The 26,158-nt window shown below is 43.8% G+C and overlaps 1 protein-coding gene across 11 annotated transcripts in view; it reads right to left on the bottom strand.

The window, feature by feature from the left end:
• Positions 1–26,158, bottom strand: part of PPFIBP2 (PPFIB scaffold protein 2) — a 358,545-nt gene that overhangs the window by 272,166 nt on the left and 60,221 nt on the right. For 2 of the 11 annotated variants that reach the window (XM_077460924.1, XM_077460923.1), the window contains exon 1: positions 6,243–6,508. The exons of 1 other annotated variant lie outside the window; for it this stretch is intronic. The gene's annotated coding sequence lies outside the window, so the exon portion shown is untranslated. Of the gene's footprint in view, positions 1–6,242; positions 6,510–26,158 lie in introns of those variants that run through there. 8 more of the 11 variants (XM_077460921.1, XM_077460919.1, XM_077460926.1 and 5 more) reach the window with 8 other exon arrangements.

Genomic DNA, 26,158 nt, shown 5'->3' with positions numbered 1-26,158 from the left:
ACTTCCAGTGACCAGTATCAGAGAGTGAGAGCAATAACATCAAATTTAACATCCCTGCTCCCCATTCACACCTGAGACCTTGTAATACTAAAGAGTCACGTGACTCCAGGGAGGGGAAATGGCTAATTGGGCCCAACTTGGACAACTTGGGGGTGTACTTACTTTTGTTTCCAGCGGTTTAGTCATTGATAACTGTGTGTTGAGTTATTTTGAGGGACCAGAAAAGTTACACTGTTATACAAGCTGTACACTCACTACTTCACATTGTAGCAAAGTGTCATTTCTTCAGTGTTGTCACATGAAAAGATATAATAAAACATTTACAAAAATGTGAGGGGTGTACTCTACTCACTTTTGTGAGATACTGTATGTGGAGAGGGCATTGTATTTAACAGTAGACATTCAATGAGGCAAGTAAAGCAAAACCTCTGGGCATCACTACTAAGGAGAAAGCAGATTGTAAAGGTAGGGTGCTGTGGTGGTCATCATGACCGATAAGTTTTCCTCCTCACTGGACGCCAAGTATGAGAGGCCTACTCCATGGTGGGTTCTTCTGGGCTATGCTAGGCACCTGTAACAGGATCACTATGCTCTACATGTGGGGTACTTCTGCTTCTGTGCCATTTTCATCAATCCCCTGGGACAAGGCTGAGGCTGCTGTGGGGGAAATAATCAACCTTAAGGCAGGCCTCTGTTGCTAGAGATGAACGTACACCGTGCACACTTGCACCATAACTGTTCATAAGTTAACTCTTGGGTCCCAGTGTAAATATACACTGTCTCTGTAACATGTATTTAGAAGGGACATGCTGAGCCTTGTCCACATCCACCCATCCGGCTTATCACCACTACCTCACTCCTAGTAATGGTATGGGGGTCCCGCCATGCATATAGCACAGACTCCATGCATGCACTTCACTCTACTCTTCTATACCTGTGTACAGGCTGCGTCGCAAGTCTACTCCTGTTGCTATGGGAAATGGACTGCTCAAGTGCCAACAACAACTCCCTCCTGGAAGAGGCTATCCCACCTATATCAGTCACAAGCTTACTTACAACAGGCTGCTTGGTAAACTTTCTTCACACTTCAAACAGTCTTCACACTGTATTGACTACTTGTACTGCTGTCTTCATACCCCAAAGTACCTTTGTGGCCTGAACGGTGGAAAAGTGCCGGTTACTTGCATTACACTAGAGCTGGCCGATTTTCTCCAGAAAAAAAATCTGCGATTTAAAAAAAAAAAAACTTGATTCACGATTCGAATCAAGTTTTTTTTTTTTGAGATGGACAGTGCTCGGTCCTGAGGAGCTGTGGGCAGGAGTTTTTAGGCGAGGCCGCGGCTTCGGCCTAGTCCAGGCATCTGGCCTCGCGGACTAGGCCGCAGCCACGGCCTCGCCTAAAAACTCCTGCCCGCAGCTCCTCAGGACCGGTGCGGTGTCAGCGCTGGCCCTGGTGAAAAAAAAAACCTCAAAAAAATCGATTTGCTGAAAATTTGAATCGATTTGACCTCTCAATTCGATTCAAGATTCAAAACGATTTTTTCCCCAGCCTTACATTACACCCCTTTTAGTCATTTCAGACCAGGCAAGAACAAGACTTCAAAGCTTTACTTGAAAAAAGTGCAACACATTACAAAGTCCAACATGTGAGAACAGTTCTTTCCCTACATCCCTAATCCTAAACTCAGGCTATGTGCTGTCCTCGGCATACCTGCCAAGGTAGAGTCCATGTATGAACAGTGGCACTTCCAAGTGTTGGAATCTTCAAGGACAAACCCCAGGTACAGAGGACCTCCTACGTTATGGCAGTAGCAGGCAACATTCTAACACCCCTTCCAGGTGCGGCTTTCCGATCTTTTCCCCTTACGGGGTTCTCTCACAGGCTCTAGACCTCTCTGCTTGGGGGCTGTTGGGCCTAGGCTCTCTGTTACAGACCACTGTCCCTCTTTTATAACACAGGACCAGTGGGTCGGAAATAAAGATAACCCACCAAAAACCATTGAACCAGGAAAGACATTCTAGCCTCCCCACCCGGGACAGCAACTAACTAGCAGATTTTCATCCTGCTTACAAGATATTGGACATGTACAGTATCTCACAAAAGTGAGTACGCCCCTCAAATTTTTGTAAATATTTTATTATATTATTTTATTATGTGACATTATATCTTTTCATGTGACAACACTGAAGAAATGACACTTTGATACAATGTAAAGTAGTGAGTGTACAGCTTGTATAACAGTGTAAATTTGCTGTCCCTCAAAATAACTCAACACAGCCATTAATGTCTAAACCGCTGGCAACAAAAGTGAGTACTCTGTCCTTGCAGAGATAGAAAAAAAAAAGTGTGTATGTGTGTGTGTGCAGAAAAAAATAAAAAATAAAAATTATAATTAAAAAAAAAATTAAATAAAAAAAAAACTAGATTGAGGTTTAAATTAGGTCAATGCCAGGGTTAGTATTTTTTGGACAGGTTTTTTTTTTTAAATGAATGTCAGTGTGTTTTAGGTAGGATAAAAAACAAAAACAAAGGGGCTGATTTAGTTGCTCCAGAGCTTAGTAAATGAAAAGAAGCTCTGATGACTTGCATCACCCAATCATGTTCAAGCAACAATGCAATTTTGGGTATTCTTTGCAAACTGAAGGTTAGGTTTACCTCATTTACCAAGCTCTGGAGCAACTGCACTTTGCAAAGTGTACCGTCTATTTGCCTTTAGTAAATCAACCTGTATGGTTTTTATGGAGTTGAGTTTAGCAGCTTTGGCAAAAAAATGGCAAAAGCTCCTAAATTCAAGTTTAGGAGCTACAAGTGTACATAAAGCCTTAATGTTTTGATGCCATTGGATCTGCATAACAGCAAGGCAGCTGGCATTTTCAGAAGGAGATAAGCGGTGAGAGTTCCATGTATACCTTTAAAACAGGCATGTCCAAAGTCTGGCCTTTAGGCCAATCGCAGCCCATGGTCCAGTTTTGAACGGTCCGCCTGGTTATTTGGACATATATGTCTTTTGTGGCTTCCGACGATCTCACAGCGCCGGGGCCACAAAAGATGTATATGCCTTGGAGTGGACAGGGAGGAGGCAGGACGAGCGGCGTACACACACAGGAGAATTTCCTGTTTACAGGTGGCCTCTGTAATAGGAAGTATCGTCTCCGGCGCTGCCATTGGACGACTGTTCTGTCCATCAAAGGAGGCGGGACTTTCTATTTAAGAGGCCGCCATGTAAACAGGAGATTCTCCTGTAGGTAATCTTTGGCGCTCGTGAGTGCAATCCTGGCAATGGTGAGTGCATTCCTGGCAATGGTGGCTGCATTCCTGGCAATGGTAGTGCATTCATGGCAATGATGTGTGCCAGGAATTCCTGGCATTCCTGGCAACGGTGCTGTATTCCTGGCAACGGTGCTGTATTCCTGGCAATGGTGAGTGCATTCCTGGAAATGGTGGGTGCATTCCTGCCAATGGAGCTGCATTCCTGCCAATGGGGAGTGCACTCCTGCCAATGGCGCTGCATTCCTGGCAATGGTGGGTGCATTCCTGGCAATGGTGGGTGCATCCCCGGCAGTGGTGGTGCATTCCCGGCAATGGCGCTGCATTCCTGGCAATGGTGAGTGCATTCCTGGCAATGGTAGTGCATTCCTGGCAATGATGTGTGCCAGGAATTCCTAGCATTCCTGGCAATGGTGCTGTATTTCTGGCAATGGTGCTGTATTCCTGGCAATGGTGCTGTATTCCTGGCAATGGTGAGTGCATTCCTGGCAATGGTGGGTGCATTCCTGCCAATGGATCTGCATTCCTGCCAATGGTGAGTGCACTCATGCCCTCACGCATGTTCATTTCTGCAAATCTGGCCCTCTTTGAAAAAAGTTTGGACACCCCTGCTTTAAAGTGATTGTAAGTTTAAAAAAAAAAAAAAAACATATCATACTTACCTCCACTGTGCAGCTCGTTTTGCAGAGAGTGGCCCCAAACCTGTTCTTCTGGGGTCCCCCAGTGGCTCTCGTGGCCCCTTCCCATATCAGATAACCCCCTAGGAGAAGTGCTCTCCCTGGGGGTTACCTTGCGGGTGTGCGCCTGTGTCCAGCATTCGGCATCCATAGCTGCCGAATGTATAACTCGGCCCGCCCCCTTGTCATTGGATTTGATTGACAGCAGCGGGAGCCAATAGCTGCGCTGCTATCAAGCTATCCAATCAAGAGCCGAGAACCCCGAGCAAAGACACAGTGCCTCTCCACCGGGTCAAGTTCCAGGGCTCAGGTATGTAAAACGGGGGGGGGGGGGGCTGGGGGAGACGGTCACTGTCAGGTGTTTTTTAGGATACAATAAGGTGAAAAACATGAAGGTTTACAACCCCTTTAAGCCTTGCTTGCTTTTTCCAGAATCACTGCTCAGTGGAAGAACTGGCAAGGCTTACAACAAGGGTCAGCAATCTAAGACTGCCATGTAATGGGGCCAGAAGAGTGATAGCCCCATGTCTACAAAATTATTTGAAGGTTCTTAGCAAAATACTAAATCTCTTAAATATTATGTTGTAGTGTAGTGAACTTGGCAGACAAATTCTATACAGACGCCTTGAAGATGACTTACAACAGAAATTCGGAAGCATGTGTGCAGCTGATATTAAAATCTTATAGACCAGGCATAGCACCACTGAGCTGGGATAGATGGGGATCACACTCTACTACTATTCAAGTGGTTGTAAACCCTTACAATCCACTTTGACCTACAGGTAAGCTTGATTAAGGCTTACCTGTAGGTCCAAGAAATATCTCCTAAACCTATACGGTTTAAGAGATATTTGCCAAAACACAGGCACTGCTGTCTGCGGCGCATGCGCCGTGGACAGCGGCGATATGCCGCGAGTGGCGTCTCCCGTGCGCATGCGCGGGAGTGACGTCATCGCGGCTTCGTCGAATGACAGCGGCGGAGCAGCGAGACCCACCGAGAAGATGGATGCTCCGGACTACAGGGGACAGCGGTGACTTCGCTGGCTCCTGTGTCAGGTAAGTGACACATAATGCTTTACCTTTGCAGGGAATCAAAGAGGAAGTAAACTCATCAGGGTTTACTTCCTCTTTAAGTACACATTCATGGTAAATATGAATATGGTGAGGTATATGTGTGCGCTTGATGGTATAATAGTAACAGTAGTAATCATAATAATAACAATAATCATTACATTTTCTTGTTAAAAAAAACAACAATCAATATATATATATATATATATATATATATATAAAATATAAATATTAAATATATATATATATATATATATATATATATATATATATATATATATATATATAATATAAATATTAAATATATATATATAATATAAATATTAAATATATATATATATATATATATATATATATATATATATATATATATATATATATATATATATATATATATATAATATAAATATTATATATATATATATATATATATATATAATATAAATATTAAATATATATATATATATAATATAAATATTAAATATATATATAGCAGGGCCCTCCTATCCCTTCTGTATTGAACTGTACTGTAATTGTGCTGTCCCCCCTCTACATTGTAAAGCGCTGCGTAAACTGTTGGCGCTATATAGATTGTGAATAATAATAATATATATAAGAAAATACATAAAATAATAATAATACATAAATAAAAAAAATATAAAAAAATATTCATGTATATTGATAGCACAGAAGGAGGAAGAAGAGAATTTTCCCCCCTTTTTTTCTTCTTCATCCTCATTCCTTGGGAGAACGCATAATATATATGTACAGTTACAGGTTTAACAATGTTCAGTCTGCTGTCAATTTTCCATTGTACTGTAATTGTGTTGTCCCCGCTATACATTGTAAAGCACTGCGTAAACTGTTGGTGCTATATAAATCGTGTATAATAATAATAATTTTAATAGCGAGCACTATGTGCTCTTTGATACAACTCTTGTACACTTTACTGTGAAATACTTTAATGAAAACATTGAAAAAGAAAAAAAGAATATTAATTGAGCTAAGCAGAAAAACTACAAGTGTGAAAAATTCAAAATAAACAATACGGCTACAACTACAATGACACACTGGTTGTCTAATGCTTGTAAATTGATGTGAAAAGGTTCCCCTGGTTTAGCAGATATACCTGGACAGGTGATTAACCCCCCCTGAAAGGAATACAAAGCTAAATTGTAGTTTGCTACTCTTCTCCATCCATGGTACAAGTTACATCCAATCTTTACCTTATTCTACGCTCTTCCAGTGTCCCGCCAGCCGCAGGATCCTCTCCGCCTGGTTCTCTAATCCGGGAAAGTTGTCCCAGGAATCACATCACACTGCTTACTTTGAAGCTAATGACAAGCCCAGGGCACACCACACCAAAACCACATGCTTGCAATAATGCTGAGCGCTGCCCAGGAAAAACAAGAACAGCGACAACCTGATTGCTACAAATGATTCCAGCTCAGCCTCTTCTGCTGACTAACAAGGAAGAGGACGGAGGAGCTCATCTCCGCCAGCTTCATTTCTGCCTGGAGCTCCATCTTAAACAATCCCAACTTCAAAGAGTTACATTAAAGGCACCTCTCTGTTTTTGTTTCACATTGCAGTCAAGCATAGGACTTGACAGACGGGTCGAGTCCGCAGCCAGACGGTGGAGAGATACAAACATGTTTTGCAGAATACTTGAAAGTTTGGTCTCCTCTGAACGGGGAATTTTGTTCTGAGCGGAGGCCGGCAGGTTAAAGCCCAACTTCGGGAAACTTGAAAATTCTTCTTCGCAGTGGGCTGGTGCTCCACTGCCCATTTAAAACTAGGGGGCATAGAAAGGAAGCTTTAACCACTTCAGCCCGGGAGAATTTACCCCCTTCCTGATCAGAGCACTTTTTGCGGTTCGGCACTGGGTCGCTTTAACTGACAATTGTGCGGTCGTGCGACGTGGCTCCCAAAAAAAAATTTAAATTCTTTTTTTCCCACAAATAGAGTTTTCTTTTGGTGGTATTTGATCACCCCTGCGGTTTTTATTTTTTGCGCTATAAACAAAAAAATTGCGACAATTTTGAAAAAAAAACACATTTATTTTTACTTTTTGCTATAATAAATATCCCCAAAAATTATATAAAAAAATATTTTTTTGTTCCTCATATTACACCGATACGTATTCTTCTACATATTTTTGGTAAAAAAAACACAATAAGCATTTATTGATTTTTTTGCACAAAGGTTATAGCGTTTACAAAATAGGGGATAGTTTGATGGCATTTTTTTACTAGTAATGGTGGCGAACAGCGATCTTTATCGTGACTGCGATATTATGGCGGACACATCGAACTATTTTGACACATTTTTGGGACCACTGGCATTAATACAGTGATCAATGCTAAAAACTTGCATTGATTACTGTAAAAATGTCACTGGCAGTGAAGGGGTTAACCACTAGGTGGCTCTGTAGGGGTTAAGTGTGTCCTAGGGAGTGATTCTAACCGCTGCTATCAATTAAATCCAATGAACCGGGAGGCAGGGCCAAGTCATACATTCGGCGGATATGGACGCCGAATGCTGGACTTGGGAGCGCGCCCGCAAGGTAACCCCCCTGGAGAGCGCTTCTCCTAGGGGGTTATCTAATGTGGGGAGGAGCGGCGAGAGCCACCGGGGCCCCCAAAAGAGGACGTTTGGGGCCACTCTGTGCAAAACAAACTGCACAGTGGAGGTAAGTATGACATGTCTGTTTTAAAAAAAAAAAAACTTACTTGTGGAACTTCACCATCTCAAATCAACATTGATTAATTTTAATCCTCATGCTGCTAGCATTAGTAAATAGATAGGAAACTGTATTATATTTGCTTGTTTTAAACTTTTTTTTGTATTTCTTCAGTCACTTTCTGGTTTCTTGCCTATTCAAATGATGTCATACATCCCAGGAGTCTTCGGGATCTTCTCAACTAAACACAATCTCCTGCCTGCATGAATGAGTAAAGGGAGGTGGATTCCAGGAAGTAAATGCTACATGGGTCATTTGCCCTTACTCAAGATGGCCACGGACAGAAATGGTAGAGGGTGATTTCTCATCAAAATAAAGCTTGGAGACATGGATGGATGGGAAGTTTGCTTTGAATATAAAAAAAAAGATTTAAAAAGCTTTTCGTAGTGCACTGTAGCTCCACTTTAAGCCAGCCATACATCAAAATTCAGCTGGTTTAGCCAGTTGGAAAGATGTATCTCGATCAGGGCTGCAGGCTATAGTTTGTAGTGCTGAGAAGTGTATTCTGATGGCTCAGTGGGAGGGATTCCCCCATCCACATGGAGTGTGTGGATGGAGAAATCAAGTCATTTTCTTTCATTCAACCTACTGATTGAATGAAAGACTTAAAGAGGAAGTAAATCCAGATGGTTTTAAAGCGGAGGTCCACCCTAAAGTGGACCTCCGCTCATCGGAACCCTCCCCCCCTCCGGCGCCACAATTGGCACCTTTCAGGGGGGAGGGGGGTGCAGATACCTGTACAGTACAGGTATTCTGCACCCACTTCCGGGATAGCTCTCTGCGTAAAGGGGCGTAGATTACGCCCCTTTCTGCAAGTGCCCGCCCCTTTCCGCAAGTGCCCCGCTGCCTGCTGGGAAACACACAGATCCCAGAGGCAGCGGGGACCGTCCTTATTGCGCAGCGCGATTCGCGCATGCGCAGTAGGGAACCGGGAAATGAAGCCGAAAGGCTCCATTTCCTGATTCCCATACCCAAGATGGCGGCGGCAGCACCCGACATACGATCTACAGATCGGCTTCGGGTGCCGACATTGCGGACGTGCTGGACAGGTAAGTGTCACTATTTTAAAAGTCAGCAGCTGCAGTATTTGTAGCTGCTGGCTTTTAAAAGTGGTTGTAAAGGTTTGTTAAAAAAAAAAACTTACCTCCGCTGTGCGGTTGCTTTTGAGTGGTCCCAATCCTCCTCTTCTGGGGTCCCTCCACGGCGGTCCTGAATTCTCCTCTTCTCGAGTGCCACGTCAGAGAAGCACTCCCGTGTCCTGCTGCTGCGTCTGTAGACATAGACAGCAGGACTTGGCTCCGTGCCCCCGGCATTGGATTTGATTGACAGCAGCAAGAGCCAATGGCTGCGCTGCTATCAATCTACCCAATCAGGACACGAGACACCGGCCGGACCTGGTGTGCTTATTCCTGTCGTGGATATTACTTGGCTCAGGTAAGTATAAGGGGGGCTCGGGGGCGCTGCTGCAGCACAGAAGGTTTTTCACCTTAATGCATAGAATGCATTAAAGCGGGAGTTCCGCCGTTAGTCAGCAGGTACAAATACTGCAGCTGCTGACTTTTAAAATATGGACACTCACCTGTCCAGGACGCCTGCGATGTCAGCACCCGAAGCCGATCTGTCGCTCGGCTCTCGGGTACTGCCGCCACCATCTTCGCTATGGGAATCAGGAAGTGAAGCCTTGGGGCTTCACTTCCCGATTCCCTACTGCGGATGTGCGAGTCGCGCTGCGAAATATGGATGGTCCCTGCTGTCTTTGGGACCCGTGTGTTTACCAGCAGACAACGGGGAAGGCACAGGAAGTGGCGTAAATACCCGCAGATTCTGCGGCTATCTATGTCCGGAAGTGGGTGAAAATACCTGTATTATACAGGTATCTGCACCCCCCTGAAAGGTGCCAATTGTGGCACCGGAGGGTTCCAATGAGCAGAAGTTCCACTTTAGGGTGGAGCTCCGCTTTAAGGTGAAAAATGGCGAAGGTTTACAACCTCTTTAACCCTGGCCATAGACAGTTCGAATCTTGGCCGGTTTGGCAGGAACTTACTGAGATTCGAACAATGTATGGCAGGCTGATTGTACCCAAGCTATACAATCAATCAACTTGAGTGCTACCAGCTTGTTGGATTTTCATGCATTAATCACTGTGTATTCTCCTAGCAGGAACATCTACTCCTGAGACCCCCCGCCGGGAGAACACAATGGCTCTGGGGAGGGATTCCCTCATCCACACTATCAGCAGTCTATCAGCACAGAAAAACAGATAAGTAAGCCAGACATTGATGGGGGGATCAAGCTATTTTCTTTCCTGCAACCCTTGGTTGCAGGAAAGAATGTCACCCCATCCATGTCTGGTTTACTTATCTTCTCGTCTGTGCTGATAGACTGGTCGCCACAGTACCTTCTCCCTATGCTCCATCAGTCCAAGGTTCTGACATCATCAAGACAGATTCAGGGTCCCTAGCCCTTCATTGGTCATGTTGACGCTGAGGAAGAGTCCACCACCAGAGCATGGGGGCGTGCCATATGCCAAGGGAGCAGAGGATCAAGTAGGTAAAAGTGTTTTTACTCTCCCCTAGAATAAACATCCTGTTAAAGCAGAGCTTAAAGCGGAGTTCCACCGGCAGAAAAAAAAAATTAAAACTCAGCGGCTACAAATACTGTAGCTGCTAACTTAATATAAGGACACTTACCTGTCCAATGTATGGTGCTTTTCCCCAGGAGTGGGAGCAGATACCTGGATTTGACAGGTATCTGCTCCCCCCTCCCCCCTGAAAGGTGCCAAATGTGACACCGGAGGGGGGGAGGAATCCGAACAGCGGAAGTTCAATTTCTGGGTGGAACTCCGCTTTAACCTAGAAAATTGGTTTTCCTTTATGTCTTTCCAACTTCAGCTTGTTCAATTAAGCTTTGACAATAAAACGTAGAATCTGATTGGTTACTAAGCACAGCTGCACCAGATTCTGTGCGCACCGTTTTAGTAAATCTCCCCCATAGTCTCATTGTATCCAAGGGTCTTGACATCATACAAGCAAATGCCTTATGTAAAAGGTGATACAATAAAAAATAAATAAAAACCTGTGCCCAATGATAATAGCAGGCATTGTGACATAAAGGCTTGGAAAGTCTTGTGCTGGTTCTAGAGCGCAATTGTTTGTCATATACATAGGCCTTTAGCTTATAAAGCAAACAGAGCTAGGCCCAAAAATACACAGCAGGAACTTATCGAAATTTGGACGTATTTTATTTTGGGGGGGGGGGGGGGGGGGCGGCAGCAACGCTGTATCCTGGCCTAGGCAGACAAGACCCAGGCCTAGGGCAGCACTTTGCAGGGGGGCAGCATGGAAAGAATCTCCACCAGCTTGCGCTACACTGTTAGTGTAGTGCCAGTCTTAAGGGGTGGGCTGGGCTGAGAGGCAAATTAGTCTAGCACCCCCATAAAGCGGACGCATTGCTTCCGGTATGCAGATGGCCAGCATTCCGCAACTGATGAGGGGGGGGTGCACCCCGTGACACGTGACTGTCCTCACTGTGATATATGTTTTCTGCTGCACCATCGGCATGGTTATATCTCCTTAGTCCTCCATAAAATTATCAGAAATTTGTGCTTAAAGTAGAACTATAGGCACTATTTTTTTTAATTTTGGATAGAGTAAGGGAGGGTTATAACCCCTGTTAGTTTATTTTTTACCATCCCTGTCCCATTGTAGAGATTTCTCTTCACTTCCTGCCCCATAGCCAAACAGGAAGTGAGAGAAAATATATGCAAATTAAGGGAATCCATTGCCCCCCCATCTCTCCCCCCCCAGGCCCTCAGAACTAGTTTTCCCACTCGAAAATTTCAAAGAGGGTCTTAAACAGCAAGGGGTGTGTCCTTGACAGGAAGGGGTGGGTCATATTTAAATTAGGGGGTGCACGAGTTTAGTCAGGCCTAGGGCAGCACAAAACCTAAATACACTACTGGGCGGCAGTTACCCATAGCTCCCAACTGTCCCTGATTTGGAGGGACTGTCCCTGATTTGGAGGGACTGTCCCTGATTTGGTACAAAGTCCTTTCATCCCTCTTTCCTCCTCATTTGTCCCTCATTTTGGTCTGATCTATATAGTTGTATATAAAATGCAATTTTTATCTTTCAAAAAGTATTTCCCAGGGCTAGACCTTTCATCCAATTTCTAAATTGCTGTTTTTGTAAATTTTAAAAGCCAATATAAAGGAATAGTAGTGGTAAAAAAAAAAGCCCTTGTGGATTTAAAAATTATTAAAAGCATGCAGCTACAAATACTGCAGCTGATCACTTTTAATAAATGGACACTTACCTTTCCTGGAGTCCAGCGATGTCGGCAACCGAAGCCAATCGCTCAGCTGCTGCCGGCGCCATTCTCGGTGAGGGAATCAGGAAGTGAAGCGTTGCGGCTTCACTTCCCGTTTCACCTACTGCGCATGTGCGAGTTGCGCTGCGCGTCGTAAGTGGTCCGTGCTATCTCCTGGGACCTGTGTGTTTCCCAGGAGACAGGGCGGGGAGAGGGGGGAAGGGGCGTGACTTCCCGCACCCCGGAAGTGGGTGCAGATATCTGTATATTATATAGGTATCTGCACCCCCCTCCCCCCTGAAAGGTGGCAATTATGGCACCGCAGGGGGGGAGGAATCAGATGAGCGGAAAGTCCACTTTTGGGTGGAACTCCGCTTTAACCAATTTTTTTGTATAATTCTCCTTTAACCACTTTCAGACCGGACCATTTTGCTGGTAAATGACCAGAGGTCTTTTTACACTTTGGCACTGCGCTGCTTTAACTGGTAATTGCGCGGTCATGCAATGTTGTACCCAAACAAAATTTGCGTCCTTTTCTTCCCACAAATAGAGCTTTCTTTTGATGGTATTTGATTGCCTCTGCGATTTTTATTTTTTGCGATATAAACGTAAAAAGACCGCAAATTTTGAAAAAAAATGATATTTTCTACTTTTTGTTATTAGAAAAATCCAATAAACTCAATTTTAGTCATACATTTAGGCCAAAATGTATTCAGCCACATGTCTTTGGTAAAAAAAAAGTCAATAATTGTATATTTATTGGTTTGCGCAAAAGTTGTCACATCTACAAACTAAGGTACGTTTTCTGGAATTTACGCAGCTTTTAGTTTACGACTGCCTATCTCATTTCTTGAGGTGCTAAAATGGCAGGGCAGTACAAAACCCCCCCAAATGACCCCATTTTGGAAAGTAGACCCCCTAAGGAAATTGATAAGAGGCATGTTGAGCCCATTGAATATTTTATTTTTTTGCCTCAAGCGATTGAATAATGACAAAAAAAAAATATTTTTTTTTTTTTTACACAAAGTTGTCACTAAATGATATATTGCTCACACATGCTATGGGCGTATGTGAAATGACACCCCAAAATAAATTCTGCTGCTTCTCCTGAGTACGGGGATACCACATATGTGGGACTTTTTGGGAGCCTAGCCGCGTACGGGGCCCCGAAAACCAAGCACCGCCTTCAGGCTTTCTAAGGGCGTAAATTTTTGAGTTCACTTCTCACTACCTATTACAGTTTTGAAGGCCATAAAATGCCAAGATGGCACAAAACCCCCACAAATGACCCCATTTTAGAAAGTAGACACCCCAAGCTATTTGCTGAGAGGCATGTTGAGTTCATGGAATATTTTATATTTTGCCACAAGTTGCGGGAAAATTACAAACTTTTTTTTTTTTTTTTTTTTTTTCACAAAGTTGTCACTAAATGATATATTGCTCACACATGCCATGGGCATATGTGAAATGACACCCCAAAATAAATTCTGCTGCTTCTCCTGAGTACGGGGATACCACATATGTGGGACTTTTTGGGAGCCTAGCCGCGTACGGGGCCCCGAAAACCAAGCACCGCCTTCAGGCTTTCTAAGGGCGTAAATATTTGACTTCACTCCTCACTACCTATTACAGTTTTGAAGGCCATAAAATGCCAAGATGGCACAAAACCCCCACAAATGACCCCATTTTAGAAAGTAGACACCCCAAGCTATTTGCTGAGAGGCATGTTGAGTCCATGGAATATTTTATATTTTGCCACAAGTTGCGGGAAAATTACAAACTTTTTTTTATTTTTTTTTTTTTCACAAAGTTGTCACTAAATGATATATTGCTCACGCATGCCATGGGCATATGTGAAATGACACCCCAAAATAAATTCTGCTGCTTCTCCTGAGTACGGGGATACCACATATGTGGGACTTTTTGGGAGCCTAGCCGCGTACGGGGCCCCGAAAACCAAGCACCGCCTTCAGGCTTTCTAAGGGCGTTACAGTTTTGAAGGCCATAAAATGCCAAGATGGCACAAACCCCCCCCAAATGACCCCATTTTGGAAAGTAGACACCCCTAAATTTAGGGGTACACTAGTGAGACTAGGTAATAAATGGCGGGTGCCCTGAAACTATAAAAAAATAACTAACCAACCAGCGTCACCTGTAACAGTTATATGGTGATCACTGGTGAAAGGGTTAACTAGGGGGCAATCAGGGGGCTTTATGCGGTAGTATATGGGGGTCCCTGGCGCTATAAAAAGCTGCGGCGAACCTAAATACCTACCTGCCTAACTAGCGTCACCTGTGACACTAATACAGCGATCAGAAAAACGATCGCTTATTAGGCTGGGTTCACACTGGAGCGATGCGGGAACGCCACGAATGCGCGGCGGGTTCCCGCATCGCATGCCTCCCGGCGGCAGTTCACACTGCCCTATGCGAACTGCTGGGAGTGTCAGTGAAATGTTACTGACACCCCCAGATCAGTTCGCATATCGCAGTGCGATCTGCAAACTCGGATCGCATGGTGTGAACACCCATGCGATCCGATTCTGCTGCGGGCCAAAAAAAGGGTCCCGTGCGAATTTGCGGCGGGTGCGGCGGGTGCGGCGGGTGCGGCGAATGGCTGAACTCGAATCGCACAGAGATCGGATGTGATTTGCACTGCAGTGCGGTGCGAATCACATCCGTTCTCATAAACCGCTGCAATGTGAACCCAGCCTTAGTGACACTGGCGACGGGGGGTGATCACGGGGTTAAACCTTTATTGGGGGGGTTAGGGGGGTACCTTAGAACTAAAGGGGGCTAACCCTAACTGCCCTAACAGTTATTAGTCACAAATGACACCCGCCGGGTGATCAGGGGGTTAAACCTTTATTAGGTAATAAATGGCGGGTGCCCTGAAACTATAAAAAAATAACTAACCAACCAGCGTCACCTGTAACAGTTATATGGTGATCACTGGTGAAAGGGTTAACTAGGGGGCAATCAGGGGGCTTTATGCGGTAGTATATGGGGGTCCCTGGCGCTATAAAAAGCTGCGGCGAACCTAAATACCTACCTGCCTAACTAGCGTCACCTGTGACACTAATACGGCGATCAGAAAAATGATCGCTTATTAGGCTGGGTTCACACTGGAGCGATGCGGAAACGCCGCAAATCCGTGGCGGGTTCCCGCATCGCATGCCTCCCGGCGGCAGTTCACACTGCCCTATGCGAACTGCTGGGAGTGTCAGTGAAATGTTACTGACACCCCCAGATCAGTTCGCATATCGCAGTGCGATCTGCAAACTCGGATCGCATGGTGTGAACACCCATGCGATCCGATTCTGCTGCGGGCCAAAAAAAGGGTCCCGTGCGAATTTGCGGCGGGTGCGGCGGGTGTGGCGGGTGCGGCGGGTGCGGCGAATGGCTGAACTCGAATCGCACAGAGATCGGATGTGATTTGCACTGCAGTGCGGTGCGAATCACATTCGTTCTCATAAACCGCTGCAATGTGAACCCAGCCTTAGTGACACTGGCGACGGGGGGTGATCACGGGGTTAAACCTTTATTGGGGGGGTTAGGGAGGTACATTAGAACTAAAGGGGGCTAACTCTAACTGCCCTAACAGTTATTACAGTCACAAATGACACCAATGCAAAAAAAAAAAAAAAAAAAAAAAAAAATGACATTGGTGTCACTGTGACTGGGGGGCAGGGGTAATTGGGGGGGTGATCGGGGGGTAAAGGGGGGGTGTGAGTGTGCCTGGCATGTTCTACTGTGTGTGTAGAGTGTTGGTGCAACTCACCGATCCGCTCTCCTCCGTGTCGGAACGGAAAATACCGACACGGAGGAGAGAATACATCACTTCCTCTCCTGTGTTTACATTACAGGAGAGGAAGTGATGTCACGGGGGATTTCCATTCGTCGAGAACGATCGCGAGGGGGTGGCCATGAATGAATGGCCGCCCCCTCATCCCGGATCGCTCTCGAAGAAATGCCGACCGCCGCAGGCACCGGGGGGGGGCCCGATCGGGCCCCCCACCCGCGGGCAGGCAGGGACTTATATATACGCCCATATGCCTGCCCGTGCCATTCTGCCGACGTATATCGTCGTGCGGCGGTCGGCAAGTGGTTAAGGAGGTGTGACAGGGGGTGTGTCCTATGTCTATATACTTTTGCTAATAGGTGTCCCTCGTTCCCATCTCAAAATGTTGGGAGGTATGCAGTTGTCTAGTTTTTACAGGTACCCACTCATACTTCAACTGGAATAGTCTAGGTGATCCCAAAGGATGTTCACCCCCTCCATCCTTGCATGCAACCTCCTGGGACACGTCATAGGTCCTGGGAGGCTGCAGGTTCTTTCACAAAGTGCGGCACAACTCGCACATGTGCAGTGGGGAGCACACAATAATCATGGCAGTGGTGGGGACCCGTAGACCGGCGAAGAACTGGCTCAGGTTAGTTCAGAGCTGGATCCCTGGACAGGTGTCTTTTTCATTAAAAACAACATTATTTGTAGCTGCTGACTTCTACTTTAGCTTTTTTTTAGACTGAAGAACCTCTTTAACCTTTGCAGTGTGGGCACAGCCTAACCACATACACAAATAAAACTTAACAGTACTTTAACTCTTCCCCACTCTACCAAGGCAAGTAAGATACCAAATGCTTCTGACAGCTAGAAGGGTGGATTCCTACATTAGTTAACTGTGTAATTTAAAGCATCAATTCACCCAAAACGTACAGGTTGGTTACAGGTGGAGATGGGCACGCTGGGTCAGACCCTGGCTTCTTCTATGTATTAAAGTGTGTTTGTTAAATCCTATATTCATTTCCACATTGTATTTCAATTACTTCTGGTCTATTCATCTGAACAATCTTGACATTTGTAAACTTACTTTGTGAAGATCCCCACACATTTACTTCCTTGAAATCTGTCACATGTAGTCACTATGCCCTGTAAGCAGTCACTGCTGTGTCACACATATCACAGAGCCTGCCTTCTGAACTACAGGGCTGCTGAGAGGAGGGATTTCAGGAGGTGGAGTCAGGACAGGAATCACTACTTGCAGGCAGCAAGGTACCAAGGGATATGTAGTCCTTAGAAATTTAACATAAACAGCAGACAGGCAGAACTCACAACATGAAAAGGAGATTTTCAATTAATTTTATATCGGATTGTCAAAAATAGATATAATTTGTATTGCTATTACAATGTTACTGTTATAAAATTAAATGTATGTTGTGACCATAGGTTTCATTTAAATATTACTAAAATTCCTGACTTTGTTCCTGTCCACCTGGGAGTTTTGGGTGTCCATGCCTACCTTTTTTTGTTCCAGCTCCTCTTGTTACATTCTCCATGATATAATATAAATAAAAAATCCAACAGAAGAAGTGGGAACCACAGTAAATGGCCATATTAGGCCTCTTTCAAACATAGTACATCCCTTTTGATGAACTCTGCTTGCTCAGCAGGGATCGATCCGTTGAGCTCTGCTGAGCAGACTGATTACAGGTCCGTCTCCGCTCACTGTGCTATGACGGACCTGTTGGAGTCCTGCTCTCCTCTATGGGGGGATTGGATGAAAACGGACTGCCTGTTAACACAGGGACTGGGCGTGACTGTGAGCTGAGCCGAGTACACTCGGCTACTCTCGGCTCCACTCGGGACTGCGAGAGGACCCGAGAGCCGCCGAGAGTCGCCAAGAGGACCCGAGAGCCGCCGAGATACACAGGACTCTGTATCTCGGCGGCGCCATTTTTTAACTTCAAGACTGCAATGACAAGGCTGCAAATGACAAGGCTGCAAATGACAAGGCTACACTGGCAAGGCTGCAAATGACACTGACAAGGCTGCAGATGGATGGGCAAGGCTGCAGATGAACACTGATAAGGCTACATTGATGGGCATTTAAATGTAATTTTTTTCCTTAAACTTCCCTCCTAAAAGTTTTTTTTCCTTAAAATTCCCTCCTAAACTTGGGGTGCATGTTATATGCCAATAAATATGTTAATGTATAGAAGGTAGGGCCCAAAAGTGACTCAAGCCCATGGGCCCCCACCTCCTTAAGTCCTGTAATGGCTGTCAGAATACGTTAGCCATTAGGGGAGATTTCTCTATCCACACACAGGGCTGAACAAGAGTAATCTTACAATGTATGGCCAGCTTACTCACCCTGCTCCCCCCTCCTAGCAGTGACTCCTAGCCTAAAGTCTTCTAGCTTTATAATCGCTAATGTAGATACAGAGCAAGAGGTCCGGGAGGGGGAGCAGAAGATGAGCAGATTTATCTACCACAACCACATAGAGCAGTAAAAAAACGTTTTAAAGTTAATCTATAACTTTGTCCATTTATGGCAAATTATGGGTTCTCTTAACCCCTTTCCCCCTGATAATACCCGCCATTACTACATTCCTGTAGAAGCCCTCATGACTCTGTAGAAGCCCTCTGGAATCTCCATGTTTGTCACTGAGATAATGGCCTCCCTAAGGTGCGATTGGGTCTTATAACTGGCCACAAACATTGGGAGGAAGGAGACGTCACTTATATTCGGAAGTATTTGGTTTTTACATGACCTCTATCAGAAACAGATTTTTGGGGGAACATGACAAGTGTAAGAAAGGGTTGGCTATTCTAAATATATCACATACATATGTATACTATTCCAAACACCCTCACCCCCTATTTGTTGGACTTTATTGGTACTGAGAGAACAAACACATGAAAATGTAAAAGAAATAAAATTTGTTACAAAATATTAAAATATTAAAACCACAAAGGAGATTCCCTATCAATATAGGCCATATATGCAAACAATTCATAATTATATTTGCTGATCATCCAGGAGGTTGACACGTTTCACATCCATAAGCTTCTTCAGGACGTTTTTGAATTGGAAGCAAATTGCTTAAGGAGTATGGCAAAGGGACAGTAATCACATGGTAGGTGTCAATATGTGACTTGCATGGACAGTGGAGCATATACTGTATAGCAGGGGTCTCCAAACACCGGGGACCACATCCAGCCCGCTTGTGTCTTTTGTCCGACCCGCAGCTGGCAGGTCTGGCAGACAAAGCCCCTCCCGCCACTTCCGCCCATGCTGCGACGCTGTGCATTAGGATTGGCTGCTGGGACTGCCAATGTCCTAGCAGCCAGTGACGTCATTGTCGTGGCACCTCCCGGCTACCCGCCCGCTGTTTGCATTAAAGATCCTTCTGCGTGTCTGGCAGCGGGCGGGAGACTAAAGATGCAGGAGAGATGAAGTCGGCTCTAGTACTGAGGCAAGTGCTGAAGATGTACATGTACAGTACACAGCTAATGGGCACTCTCTGATGGGAAACTCTGATGGGACACTGATGGGGAGAGTACTGATGGGGACACACTGATGGGGAGACTACTGATGGGGACACTCTGATAGGACACTGATGGGGAGACTACTGATGGGGACACTGCTCATGGGGACACGGCTGATGGGGAGACTAATGGGGACACGGCTGATGGGGAGACTACTGATGGGGACACGGCTGATGGGGAGACTGCTGATGGGGACACTCAGATGGGGAGACTACTGATGGGGACACTGCTGATGGCGAGACTGCTGATGGGGACACTGCTAATGGGGAGATTACTGATGGAGACACTACTGATGGGAACACTGCTGATGGGGACACTGCTGGGGAGACTGCTGGTGATACTGAAGGGGAGACTACTGATGTGGACACTGCTGATGGGGGGACTACTGATGGGGACATGGCTGATGGGCACACGGCTGATGGGGAGGCGGCTGATGGAGACACTGCTGATGGGGACACTGCTGATGGGGACACTGATGATGAGGGACACTGATGATGAGGGACACAGAGGTGTGCAAAGGCTCTAATGGGGACACAGACATGCGGAAAGGATATGATGAGATTATTTCATTATTTTATTAATTTATTTATAATGAACCAATTTTTTCGGCCTGGGAATATTTGTAAAATCTACAATGTTCGGAGACCCCTGCTGTATAGGATATTAATGTTGGTACTTGTAAACAAATTAGATTGGTAATTCACAAACTCAAAAGAAAGGGGTCAGAATGGTTCCAATTGTCATGAGTACTATAGATGGTTGCCAGACCGGTGAGCACCTGTCTTCCATCAACATCAGCACCCAGTCCCAATTAATTGCCACCATCTGGTGGGACACTGGCGTGGACGTGGTTTACAGGTTAAAGGTATGGTTTGGGAGGACTTGTAATATATGCTAAAATTGTGGACAGACCCAGTGGTCGATTTGATACCGTTTGGTAGTGAATAACCTTATTTTGGACTGGATGTAAGATTACAGATGTGTACCTTCTAACTATGTTGATGGAAGACAGGTGCTCATCAGTCTGGCATACCATCTATACTACTCATGACAATTGGAACCATTCTGAGCCCCTTCTTTTGATTTTGTTAATGATCAATCTAGTTTGTTTACGAGTACCACCATTCATATCCTATATATGCTCCACTGACCTCGCAAGTCACATATTGATGGCTGCTATGTGATTACCATACTCCTTGAGTGATGTTTAGGCAATTTCTCTTTGTTGTCAAGACAAAAAAGTCCTGAAGTAGCTTATGGATGTAAAACGTGTCAATGGCTTGGATAATCAGCAAAGATAATTATGATTTTTTTGCATATATGGCCTATATTTCTTGATAGGAAATTTCCCTTTTGGTTTTAATATTTTTAAGGTTTTGTAATAAAATGTATATTCTTTTACATTTTCATGTGTTCGTCCTCTTGGTACCAATAAAATCCGACTAATAGGGAGAGGGTTGGAATACTGGGGGAACATAGCATAAACCAGCATCAGCGACTGTTTGGGTAGCCTATTAAGAGAACTTGTCAACTTGATGGGATTTAGGTTCCTTTCATAAGTAGAGCTGCCCTTTAACAATCTTATACTTCACATAATAACCCACATCTCATATCCCTTATGACTGTTCAGCTGACTTAAAATACAGCTATACAAAGTGCTTCTAATCAGCTTTAATGACACTCATTACATGAATATAACAAATTACATTTTTGTACACAGTTAAAACTTTGTACTGACTGTATGTTGGCAGCAACACTGAGATATTCAGTCTGAAAAAAAGCCCAAATAATTACGTGAAGTGTTCATATAAGAACATAAATACACTTGAAATGACCATTAAAATTCCGCACAGACTAAAATTTGTCTATGAAGGGTAGTCATTAGGTTTGAGTCTGTCCAGACAGAGAAGGCAGGAGGTCTCCATAGTCTATTCTGTTAGGTGGATACCAAAGTCACCCTTGTTAAATCAGATGAGGCCTGGAATGTACACTGGGTAATGTCACAAAAAGCAAACACAGGTCTTATCACTGCAAGATAAAGGCTAATGACATTCTACACAGAGCACTGATAAACTTTATGGAACACTTCTGTGAGACTCTACAGAGGTCTTCTGCTGTGTTGTCTACAAATCAAACAACATAGACCAGTGGAGGGGAGAAAAGCTGGCCATATAAAAGTAGAACTTCTCTTAAGTATTTGTACACAATTTCTGAAAAATAGTGTTCCTCAGAGATTCGATAGTATGGACTCAACAAATTTACTGATAAATTTTGTTTCATTGTCCTCCTAATCTTGTGAACTTTGCATTCAAATTCAAGATGCACATTACAATATGATTTTTCTAAAATGAAAGCAACATCGTTCTTTTGGAAAAAAAAACTGCCATCCTCCTCCATGGATTGTCCTCATTACTGTGGTCAAAAATGATCAGCAATTTGACCCTATTAACTATTATTGAATTGAACAATCTTTTTCAAGCAACATTCTACCGTTGTGTATCCAGCTTACAGAAGAATTCCAGGTATAGATATTTTTACATAGTCAAATTGGTCCAGCTTGGACTGCTCAAATCTAAGAATTTTGATAGTGTTTCAACTGAAAATCCCTGAAAATACTTGTAGCGTGAACTTTAACGCCCAACTCCAGGCAAACTTTTCTTCCCATGCAGAGGGGCTGTGCCTGCGCCGCACGGGTTAACTGCTTGTTTTGTCTAGGGGTGATCACAGCGCCTATACTCACCCGATCCTTCAATCTTCCAGAAAACAGCGCTGGACTGTTCCTGACGTCTTCATATCCAGAGCCGGTCTATGGGCATGATGACATCAGGAGCAGTCTACCACACAAGATCGCTAGATCATGGTGAGGCGGGACCTACAGTGCCTTGCGAAAGTATTCGGCCCCCTTGAACTTTTCAACCTTTTGCCACATTTCAGGCTTCAAACATAAAGATATAACATTTTAATTTTTTGTGAAGAATCACCAACAAGTGGGACACAATTGTGAAGTGGAACAAAAGCTATTGGATTTTTGAAATTTTTTTAACTAATAAAAAAATGAAAAGTGGGGCGTGCAAAATTATTGGGCCCCCTTGCGTTAATACTTTGTAGAGCCACCTTTTGCTGCGATTACAGCTGCAAGTCGCTTGGGGTATGTCTCTATTAGTTTTGCACATCGAGAGACTGAAATTCTTGCCCATTCTTCCTTGCAAAACAGCTCGAGCTCAGTGAGGTTGCATGGAGAGCGTTTGTGAACAGCAGTTTTTAGCTCTTTCCACAGATTCTCAATTGGATTCAGGTCTGGACTTTGACTTGGCCATTCTAACACCTGGTATATGTTTATTTTTAAACCATTCCTTTGTAGATTTTGCTGTATGTTTGGGATCATTGTCTTGTTGGAAGATAAATCTCCGTCCCAGTTTCAGGTCTTTTGCAGACTCCAACAGGTTTTCATCCAGAATGGTCCTGTATTTGGCTGCATCCATCTTCCCCTCAATTTTAACCATCTTCCCTGTCCCTGCTGAAGAAAAGCAGGCCCAAACCATGATGCTGCCACCACCATGTTTGACAGTGGGGATGGTGTGTTGAGGGTGATGAGCTGTGTTGCTTTTACTCCAAACATATAGTTTTGCATTGTGGGCAAAAAGTTTGATTTTGGTTTCATCTGACCAGAGCACCTTCTTCCACATGTTTGGTGTGTCTCCCAGGTGACTTGTGGCAAACTTTAGACGAGACTTTTTATGGATATCTTTGAGAAATGGCTTTCTTCTTGCCACTCTTCCATAAAGGCCAGATTTGTGCAGTGTACGACTGATTGTTGTCCTATGGACAGACTCTCTCACCTCAGCTGTAGTTCTCTGCAGTTCATCCAGAGTGATCATGGGCCTCTTGGCTGCATCTCTGATCAGTCTTCTCCTTGTCTGAGCTGAAAGTTTAGAGGGACGGCCAGGTCTTGGTAGATTTGCAGTGGCCTGATACTCCTTCCATTTCAAAATGATCACTTGCACAGTGCTCCTTGGGATGTTTAAAGCTTGGGAAATCTTTTTGTATCCAAATCCGGCTTTAAATTTCTCCACAACATTATTACGGACCTGCCTGGTGTGTTCCTTGGTCTTCATGATGCTCTGCATTTTCAACAGAACCCTGAGACTATCACAGAGCAGGTGCATTTATACAGAGACTTGATTACATACAGGTGGATTCTATTTATCACCATCAGTCATTTAGGACAACATTGGATCATTCAGAGATCCTCGCTGAACTTCTGGAGTGAGTTTGCTGCACTGAAAGTAAAGGGGCCGAATAATTTTGCACGCACCACTTTTCAGTTTTTTATTTGCTAAAAAAGTTTAAAATATCCAATAGATTTCGTTCCACTTCACAATTGTGTCCCACTTGTTGGTGATTCTTCACAAAAAAATAAAATTTTATATCTTTATGTTTGAAGCCTGAAATGTGGCAAAAGGTTGAAAAGTTCAAGGGGGCCGAATACTTTCGCAAGGCACTGTACAAGGACCGGTCTTGTATTGGGAGGATTGGAGGATTAGGTGAGTATATCTCAGCTCTCCCCTCCCCTAGACAAAAACGAGAGTTAACCTATGCAGTGCAGGCATTTTTTATATACTTCTATTGATTAAGGGCGCCACTCCCTAATCCATGCGTCGGGTCCCTAATCTACATGCAGGGCGCCGGACGCATGGATTTTAATGATGGTTCTTTTTTTTTTTTAGCACAAGATGAGAGGCTGAGGCTCTGATTGGCTTCAAAAAAGGGTGGACTTGCTCGGAGGGGGCAGACCACTGTGTCTATTGGGTGGTTTGTTCCCCCCTCCCCCAAAAAAAATGGAGCACCAGTCGCCACTAAAGTTCATGTATAAGTTGTCTGTAAAGGTTCCTATTGATCCAGGTCATGGCATAGCTAGTAGTATGCTGGCGCATGTTCCTGACACTCATTAGAATTGAAGAATTGGCTTAGATAAACTATAAACCGCTTTGATATTACAGAACAATTGTAGTTGTATGTAACTACCAATAGCTAAATCATGTACAAGGGAACATTTTCCAGGATTTAGGCGTTAGTATAGGCCTGATTCATGGATTCCTCTGCCTCAACTTTAAAGACACTATTTATACAGTGTGGTTCATTCCTTGTAATTATGTGTAAAGATCAGCACATTCCTTGGTGCTGTTTCAAAGCATAATAAGGATGTTTTGGGTTTATACATTTATACTTAATATGTCAAAGTTGCAGCTTGAAAAAAATGTTCAGAACAATTTTTCTGATGGTCTTATGATGTCAAACGTGTCCAGGGTTCATTTAAATGTTAAAATGTATCTAAAAAAAATGAAGGATCAGTAAAATGCAATACAATATGGCGACCTGGAGGCATTCTGCACATAGATGGTATACAGAACTTCCCCAGAAATGCCATTTCCTGCTTGTGTGATTGGCTCACTGACTTTGCCAGAAGTCTGCACAGGTCTTACTTTGGGCATACCCTGCAAAAACCCCTGCAAATCTTTTGAAGAGATACTCCCAAAGAGAAATCACATCTAAAGGAATGCAGACCCTCTCACTTTCCTCATTAGAGCCCTGCTGGTGCAGCAGTTGATTGATAATTATTAAGTCACTCCAATTCATATTCACTTCAGACATGGACACGATCACTTTAGAATAACAAATGAGAAGAATTTGTTAAAGTTTGTTAAAATCCCAGCAAGGCACATCAGCAATGTACAGTGACTACAGTGGCTGGTGAGGCACTGGCTAGTATCAGAGCGTGATACACACAGGTTACAAATGCCGCGATCATTAGAGTGAGAGCAATAATTCTAGCACTAGACCTCCTCTGTACCTCTAAATATGTAATCTGCAAAAAAAAAAAAAAAAGAAAAAGCAAAGTGTCGCCTATAGAGATTTTTAAGTATGGAAGTTTGGCACCATTCCACAAGTGTGGATTTTAAAGCATGGCATGTTAGGTATCTATGTACTTGGCATAATATCTTTCACATTATACAAAAAAAAAAAAAAATCTGTTATCTTTAGTTTTTTTTTCTTTTCTTTATAATCATATATATCATTTTTTTCCCCCAAAAAACACATTTGAAAAATTTCTGTGCAAATAGTTGCAACGACCACAATTTTATTCCCTAGGGTGTCTGCTAAAACAATATATATAATGTTTGGGGGTTCTGAGTAATTTTCTATCAAAAAAATTTGGATTATTACATGTAGGAGAGAAATGTCAAAATTGCCCTGGGTGGCAAGGGGTTAATTACCATAAGTAAGTAATATACAAATAATTATTATATATTTTTTTTAAGGTAATTTACAATATTTTCAAAATTTGCACTTAAGCAGATAAATGGACAAATTACTGAAGATTGAAGTTATAACTTTTAACCAGTAATTTCACAGTAAATAGATAAATAATAAATTATTATCTTATAGCATATAGCATAATAATATATGATTTTCTCTGGAGTAATCGTAAGTACAGAATAAACTACGACCAACTCTCACGCCCAAAGAATCTGGGGGGAATCGGGCTACCAAACCTTTATAAGTACTACGCCGCAACACACCTAGCCAGGATAGTAGATTGGAATGTACACGCCACAAGTAAAGACTGGATACCCCTAGAAGCCTCATTTACAGAATTGCCCTTATCACCCATCGAACCTGCTGCAACACCCTCTTATAGGCCCAACTTTAAGATGCTTTCACCACATATGCAAACACACGAACATTTCAACCTCTCCGGG

The sequence above is a fragment of the Lithobates pipiens genome, unplaced genomic scaffold (assembly GCF_037356315.1).
Source record: "Lithobates pipiens isolate NorthernLeopardFrog02 unplaced genomic scaffold, aLitPip1_a1.2 Scaffold_10, whole genome shotgun sequence".
NCBI classification, from domain to species: Eukaryota; Metazoa; Chordata; class Amphibia; order Anura; family Ranidae; genus Lithobates; species Lithobates pipiens.
This window is presented reverse-complemented; position numbering and strand designations above follow the sequence as displayed.